At 39.7% G+C, this 7511-nt stretch overlaps 1 protein-coding gene across 1 annotated transcript in view; it reads left to right on the top strand.

Moving 5' to 3' along the window:
- Positions 1-2704: 2704 nt before the first annotated feature.
- The window catches only part of GJA1 (gap junction protein, alpha 1, 43kDa), a 13977-nt gene continuing 9170 nt past the window's right edge, over positions 2705-7511 (top strand). The window contains exon 1 of the mRNA XM_011989382.1: positions 2705-2960. The gene's annotated coding sequence lies outside the window, so the exon portion shown is untranslated. The remainder of the gene's footprint in view (positions 2961-7511) is intronic.

The raw sequence follows: 7511 nt of genomic DNA, 5'->3' as shown, positions 1-7511 counted from the left end.
GACAAGGTCTGGCAATCAGAGAAGACACTGTTCTAGGACGTCAGTGTTTATATTAGATAAATGACATTGACATTTCTGAGAATATGAGAAAAACACATTTTTAAAAAAACTATTCCACAATTTTTGCAAAACATTCCAATGGAGACAAGCTTCTAAGGTCAGATAAGTGAGATACTATTGAACAACTGTGTTATTGATAAAAATATAACTCACCAACACTGCTAGAATATGAGTTATAATATGCATTGCTACCTGTCATTTAGAGACTCCGCTAGTTGTCCATGAGAGAAAACTGTGGGCCTTTTGCAAAACCTAGTTTCCCTTGCGCATGATTACTCATAGCATTGCATTTCAGTGCCATTATCCCAAAAGAAGAGAAGGTTCCTCAGAATGTCTTATCAATGATATTTTGATGAAATCATGTTGAAATCTTGTATCAATGATCATGGAAAAATGATTTTAGAAAGAAAAGACATAGTACGTTCGCGTATTAAGAGAAGTAATTAATTACTGGCTCACGCTACTAGTAATCCTTTTGGCTCAGAAAATGGTTCAGGTGATATACATGAATAATTTGTTATAAGGAAGTTCTTTAGTTCTATTTCCAATTGGTCACATAGGTAATAGCTTAAAAAGAAAAGAATACTTTAAAAGAATACTTAAACATCAATATCCATCTACAGACCTAACAAAACATAACAGAAATAAACACAACTTTTTTTGCTTTAAAAACCCTACTATAAAACAGTCAATGACAACTTTTCTTTCATGCAACTTATTCTGAATTAGCATCATGGTAATTTTTTTATAATTGTACTTGATAAATAATTTTACAAAAATAAATTGTTATGTAAATTAAATGAAGCATAGACTTTTTTATAAAGAAGAAATATGTTTTCTTATGATAAAAAGAATAAATCATTTTCATGAATGTGTTCTAAGTCCAATGAAATAATTTTTAGTTAAGACAAAGCAATAGATTTATTTAAAGAACGATATAAATACAAGACCAAAACAATATTTATAGGTTACTGAACCTGAAGACTCGAAAGTCAGATTACAATTTCTACTTCCAGAAGATTGTTTTTCCCCTTTCGTAATTTAAAGAAAAATGTACTCTTGGAAATAGGATAGCCAACAAGTAAAAACAAAATTGTTCCTTAAAATTGCAACATTTGGGCCAGGTGCGGTGGCTCACGCCTATAATCCCAGCACTTTGGGAGGCTGAGGCCTGTGATCCCAGCTACCCGGGAGGCTGAGGCATAATGAGAATCGCTTGAAGCCGGAAGGCGGAGGTTGCCATGAGCAGAGATCGCGCCATTGCACTCTAGCTTGGGCAACAAGAGCAAAACTCCGTCTCAGAAAACAAAACAAAACTAAACTAAATAAAACAAACAAAAACCCTGCAACATTTCAAAAGATGTTGTATTAGTCATGTCAGTGAAAGTTTAATTAGGGAACGGTGTCTACCAGAATATTTGGCATCCTTCTTTTTTCTGGTATTTGCATGAGTGAGAAAAGTGTTAGGAATAGGAAGGCCAGATGAGTTTGCTTTGCCTCCAGAGAATACTAGCCAAGAGATTTCCTGTCCAATCTCAGGAGCATCACTGAAGCCTGTTTATGAGTAATTGTCCCACCACAACACTCTGCTATGGCATTTGGGAAGCCCTCAAAGGAGCTGCCTGCTGTAAGAATGAGGCCACATGACTCAGGCCATTATAAACCCTAATGCAGAGCCTTGAAGAGGGAGAGCATTGGAAGGAATAGGGAAGCACATAAAGATGATATGCTCAGCTCTACTGTCATTGGGCAGAAAACTCTCTAGTGGGCTTGAGAGGAGGAACTGATTTTAAGGAGGGCTGAATAGTTTGGGAACCTACTTAATGCAACCATAGTCTGTATTTTTAAAATCCTGACACTTCACTACAGATTTGGGTTTTAGTGTCTTGGCATTAACAGGGCTGAAATATAAATTCTTAGTTTTCTGGAGATACGGTAGAGGTCCGATATCAAGATTTCATAGGCAAACAAAACATGCTATATATGTAAAAACTATACACACACACACACACACACACACACACACAGCCTTTTGCTAAACTGAAAGAAAGTAAAAATTCAAAGCAGTCAAGGGGTGGAAAGGTGGATTGGGTATGTGTGGGTATGAACTTTTCTTCCTATATGTCAATTTTTGAAATGTCTCTCTCCCATCCCCACCATTCCCTGTGTTAATTGTCCTTACTTACATTTAAAGCAAGGGAATTAGATCATCAAACAGGTCACTCACACCTACCTCTAACTTCACACACCTTGGTCAATGTGAAACAAGCTTGAACTGGTTATATGCTTCCCCACCATTTTTATTTATTGTAAGCTACCTTAAAAATTTTAGACAACGTTATAATAAAAATATACGCTTTTCCCCCCATTGTCCCTGGTCTTCCCCCCATTTTCCCCCCATTATCCCTGACAAAGTGCTTCTTTTGTGACAAACCACTATAATCAATTATTCTTATGTATGAGGAGCAACTCCAAGTAGAGGCATTCATGTCCCTAATGCTATTTTATTTTTCCTCATCAGCAAATTTAAACTACAACTTTATCCTGATCTCGCTCCTGCTCTTTGCCTCTTCTGCCCCCGCCCTTCCACATTCACCAGCCTCCTCTCCACCTCCTCCCAGCCTTTCCCTTTGCCCTCCCCTTTCTTCTAGCCCCTCCTCCCAGTTGAGTCAGTGGCTTGAAACTTTTAAAAGCTCTGTGCTCCAAGTTACAAAAAAGCTTTTACGAGGTATCAGCACTTTTCTTTCATTAGGGGGAAGGCGTGAGGAAAGTACCAAACTGCAGCGGAGTTTTAAACTTTAAATAGACAGGTCTGAGTGCCTGAACTTGCCTTTTCATTTTACTTCATCCTCCAAGGAGTTCAATCACTTGGCGTGACTTCACTTCTTTTAAGAAAAAGAGTAAGTTTTTAAAAAATGAGAACACTTTACCTATTAGTTTCTTTTTCTACAAGTAAAACTTTCCTAAAGTTTTAAAATGTGTTAAATGTAGCTTGGAATTATGATACTGTAAATGGATTGATGGATTTGAAAGTGTTTCTATAGTTTTAAAGTTAAAATTTATTGTACCGAATTTATATTTTGACTGTTAAAAAAGTTTCTATTAACATTGCAACAGGTAAAAAGGTTCAAACCTTTCCGGTTAGAATAAAAGACTAGTTTACTGGATGTTTGGTTTTTCATTTTAGAGTATAATTTTATTATTATTTTTTGTAATCAGTAATAGTCTAGGTGCTATCATTTGTTGGGGGGGGCGGTTAGGCGCCTGGGTTGGGGGATTTGACTGACTACATCGCAAAAATCAAAGTGTAAATTTGCTTAGCGTGCTTCCTATAGTATTGTACACTTCATAGAATAAAGTGCTTTTTTCACATGGAAATCTTGATGGATGTTCTATAGCTTCGCAAAGCCAACTTCTTTTGTGACAAAGTGCTTTGTTAAAACATCGTGATTACTTGACTTCCACGTGGTTCCTTCCTAGAATTTTCCCCATTAAACAAAAAGGTATAAAATTAAAGAGTATTAACGTTATGTTTTAAAAATCAACAGTAAATTGTTACTTTATATTAGCAACCGCTATGGAAAGATTTGAGACCGTCAGGAGAGACAGCTTTTACTCGACCACGTTGGCAGTTTAGGAGATGAAATCTCCTAAAGTTTAGGTGGTGGTTAGTTACAGAGCATTAGAGATCAGACGTTTAAAAAAGTGTACGCCAGCGTGCTTTTCCAAAACCGTCTTCTAAAACGGGAGCTCCTAGAAAGAGCAGGGAAAACACTTTCTTAAACAGCGCTTTGGGAGCTCCCCTCCGCCAACACCCGCCGCCCCGCACCTTCCCTCTGCTCGAACCTGTAACCGAATTCAGAACTCTGGGGCAGTTCTTCGGAGTTGGAGCTGCTAGGGCAAAGATAACGCTAATGCGTTGCTTAAAAGGGTTCAATTTTTTAAATACTTCTATTGGTAACACCCATTATGTTCATCAGAAATGCAACCATGCATTTTTGTGCCCGGCAAGGATTTTCTGGTCTGTGTAAATCTTACAGACTAAAATAATTAGTTTAGATTCTTGACGTGACCCTGCAGTGGAAGTATTTGCACCAGTGAATGCTGAAAAGCAAATAAAACTGAAAGCTTTACGGAGGCCGTGGGCCGGACGGGTACGGGGCGCCTCCTGCCATCTTAGTGTCTGCCGGGCTCCTTCCCGCGCCTTCGCTTCCTGAAACAGAGCGGTTTGGGGACGTTTCCCCCAAATCCTCACAAGTCAAACCGAGCGCAGGTCCGAGTTCGTCACTGCAAAGGAACCCAGGGTGCGGGGTGGGAGGGATAGGAGGAGAGATGGGCTGAGTGCCAAATGGTAGAAGAACAAATGGTTGATTTAATTAAAGTTGTCAATCTAATTTCCCATCCCTCTCACATCAGCACCCACCTCCCCCCCCACCTTTTTTTTTCCTCTTTTAAACTTACTGAATTCCACTATCTCCGCGTTGGTAAGAAAACCTGAATACCTTGGGAATTGTGCTTAAATTGCACTTGCAACGCCCCTGGAAGTTCCTGAAACTTCCCGAGAATGAGGCGGGGCGGCGCAAGGGGAAAGGGCAGGGAGGAGAGACCCTCGGGGAGCTGATGACGCGTCCGGGGCAAGTCAGCCTGTTTCGGAGAAGCGCGCCTAGCGGTCGGAGCAGCGCTGCGCCCACCCTTCCCCTTTAGTGATCCAGCCTGCCTTTGCTGGGGGTTTCTGATAACGCTCTCCTTGTTCCCCAAAGGCGTGCTTCTTTTTCTCTCCAGGTACAAAGTAGGGGTGGGAAGGGGAGAGCTACACAATGTTGGAAAAAGAAGCGTGGCTTTATTTGGAAGTCGATAGAATTTCTTTTGCTTCCCCGACCCGGTTAGTAACGGCAAGGAAAATACTGAATCTCGCCCTCCGAAAATCGGGCGCATTTGACCTCGGCGAATAGTGTCCCTGTGAGGAAGCCTAATATTTACGTTTGTGCAAGGATAGCTGGAAATTAAAGCGTCTAGTAATGCAGAGATTTCATTAAGCTAGCGCGCCTCCCCGTCCACCCCACCCCCCACCGCCAGGAATGAAATAGGCCAGTTAGACAGAAAACACCTTTGGGAGAAGAGTAATTACTTCTAGGTAGGCCGAATTGCCTGGAAATTATACCAAGCAGAGGCAGTACATTCCGTTCCTTCCTGGCGATGTTGATTCTATATTATTGTTCCCCCAGTGTGGGGGTGCTTTGTATTTCCCAAAGTCAGGGTAGACTGGTTACCTGTCCTCTGCTGAGAAAATGCAGTGGTAGTGCTTTGCTCTACTTTCTTCACTGTTTAAACATGTTCCACATTTTTCTAATGCCTTCTGAGCGTTCTCACCCCAGCCACCGAGTTCCTCACCCTTGGCGATTGTGATACCTGCTGTGCTCTCACTCTCCTTGGGAAACATGGTTCCAAAGATGCTCGGCAGGAGGCAGATTAAAGGCTGTGCTTTCAGAGACTGAAGGTTGCTTTGTTACTTAGATGTTTCCATTTCCTGCATAGAGAAGGGGGGAAAACACGGGGTGCATTCTTTCTTTTCTTTTCTCTACATCCAGGGGTGTAGCTTGGTTTGAGCCTTTATATACGATACCCGCAGGGAAGGGAATGATAGGACAGTCACCAGTGATTAATACCTTCCACTCCGCCTTTCCTGTTGTTCTGACTTATCTTCAGGATTCTCAGTTATTTGAAGAGATGTGTGGGAGCTTATCCGCACACACCAGTTCAGCTCTGGAGAGAAAAAGTAATTATCTAGTGTTTATTATTAATGTAATATTCCATATGGATAATTCAAGTTTAAAAAATCTCCAGAGCATCTCTTCCATGGGAGATTAACATTTTTATAATTCTTAGCATAATTGCCTACATTCTCCATCTTAAAGTTACCCTTTAACTATGTATGTACAGTTTCTTTTACCAAATTTCAAACTGTGGTTAGCTCTTTTTTAAAAAAATAGATCAGTGGCTTATACAATTTCATAAATTTCACATTCCAATTTTCCTATGCTTTTAAAATAATATTTTAAGAAAAATGTATGCTTATCGTCTGCTGGGCATGATGTCTCATGCCTGTAATCCTAGCCCTTTGAGAGGCTGAGGTGGGAGGATCGCTTGAGGCCAGGAGTTTAAAACAGCCTGAGCAACATAGCAAGACCCCGTCTCTATAAAAATTTTTTTAAAAAGGAAAATGTATGTTTGTCAATCATTTCTTACTTGCTGTTTTTCTAAAAGAAATATGAAAAATTTAAAAACAAATGAGCTATATATACAGGTCTTTTAAAGAGTAAGAACCAAACTTTACTGAGCTGTTACTAAGAGCTTCACATGCATGAGTTATTTGACTCTCATTGAAAAAAATAGACTGTCTTAATTAATACACTTGTGAGCGCCCTAAGGATGTCTTTATATGATTATAAAATAACAAAGCTATTCACTAAAAATAGTCACTTTGGAGGTGGAAGTAAGAGTAGGGGCAGAGGAAACACCAAGGACTGATAGAAATATATTAAGTTACATCACAATTGAAGAACATGGCTTTTAGCCTGCAGCTTCTGACTTAGGGGTTTCTCTCTGGTAGCCCTAAATTGATCTTGAGAAGCTTGTTTTGGGGGAGAATTGAGTAGTAGCTGTTGAACTAGGGAGGAGATTGTCTTTTATGGGATGCACCATCTTCTCTTTAGATGGAATTCCTCACACCTCAATCTCCACCTCCTCTCATTAAGAGGATGCTGATGTAAGTTGAGTGATGAGGAGGGGTAAGAGCTGGGGAAATAAAGGCTTGGTGGTGTTTTTTTGTTGTCCTCCCCTCTGCCCCAAAATAAGCAGTTCACAACATCAAATACCTACACAAATATGCAATTCTTTATAAATAGATGTTTATATACAGTAAGTTTGATACACTACAGTTAGGCCATCTAGGTATAAATAAGCAAGTAAAGGTTGGGTATTATCTGATGACCTGGGAATCTTTTCCATGGAACTTCATTCTAATCACTTTACTGCCTGCATAGACTCAGACTGTAAAGATGTTTTATTAACCAGGGTTAATATCAGCTGCCGCTCTTCCACTTCAGAGCCCTAGCCTTCCCCGGTATTTATCATTCTTGAAATAAACACGATTTTAAACGGGCTATTTCTTTTTGTAATAGTGTCCTTGGCTACAATAAAATTGTGTGGTGCAATCAGAGTTAGAATATCGTAGAACTAGGGGACAACTACACAGTTGTGTTATTTCTTTATTTTGTTGTTTTGTTTTTTAAATCTTAACCTGCAACAACCTAACAGTGAACTGAATGTACAACCATGATACCTGATGCAGTTCTACAAGAATCCTAACCCTCATGAGGATCTCATTTAACAAATTCAGGAAGCTCTTTGTTAAAAAGCCTTTTTTTTCTCTCTCTTTTTTTTTTTTTTTT

Source organism: Mandrillus leucophaeus, unplaced genomic scaffold, assembly GCF_000951045.1.
Source record: "Mandrillus leucophaeus isolate KB7577 unplaced genomic scaffold, Mleu.le_1.0 Scaffold351, whole genome shotgun sequence".
In the NCBI taxonomy this organism is placed as follows: domain Eukaryota; kingdom Metazoa; phylum Chordata; class Mammalia; order Primates; family Cercopithecidae; genus Mandrillus; species Mandrillus leucophaeus.
Note: the sequence above shows the minus strand (reverse complement) of the source record. Positions and strands in the feature narration are given on the sequence as shown.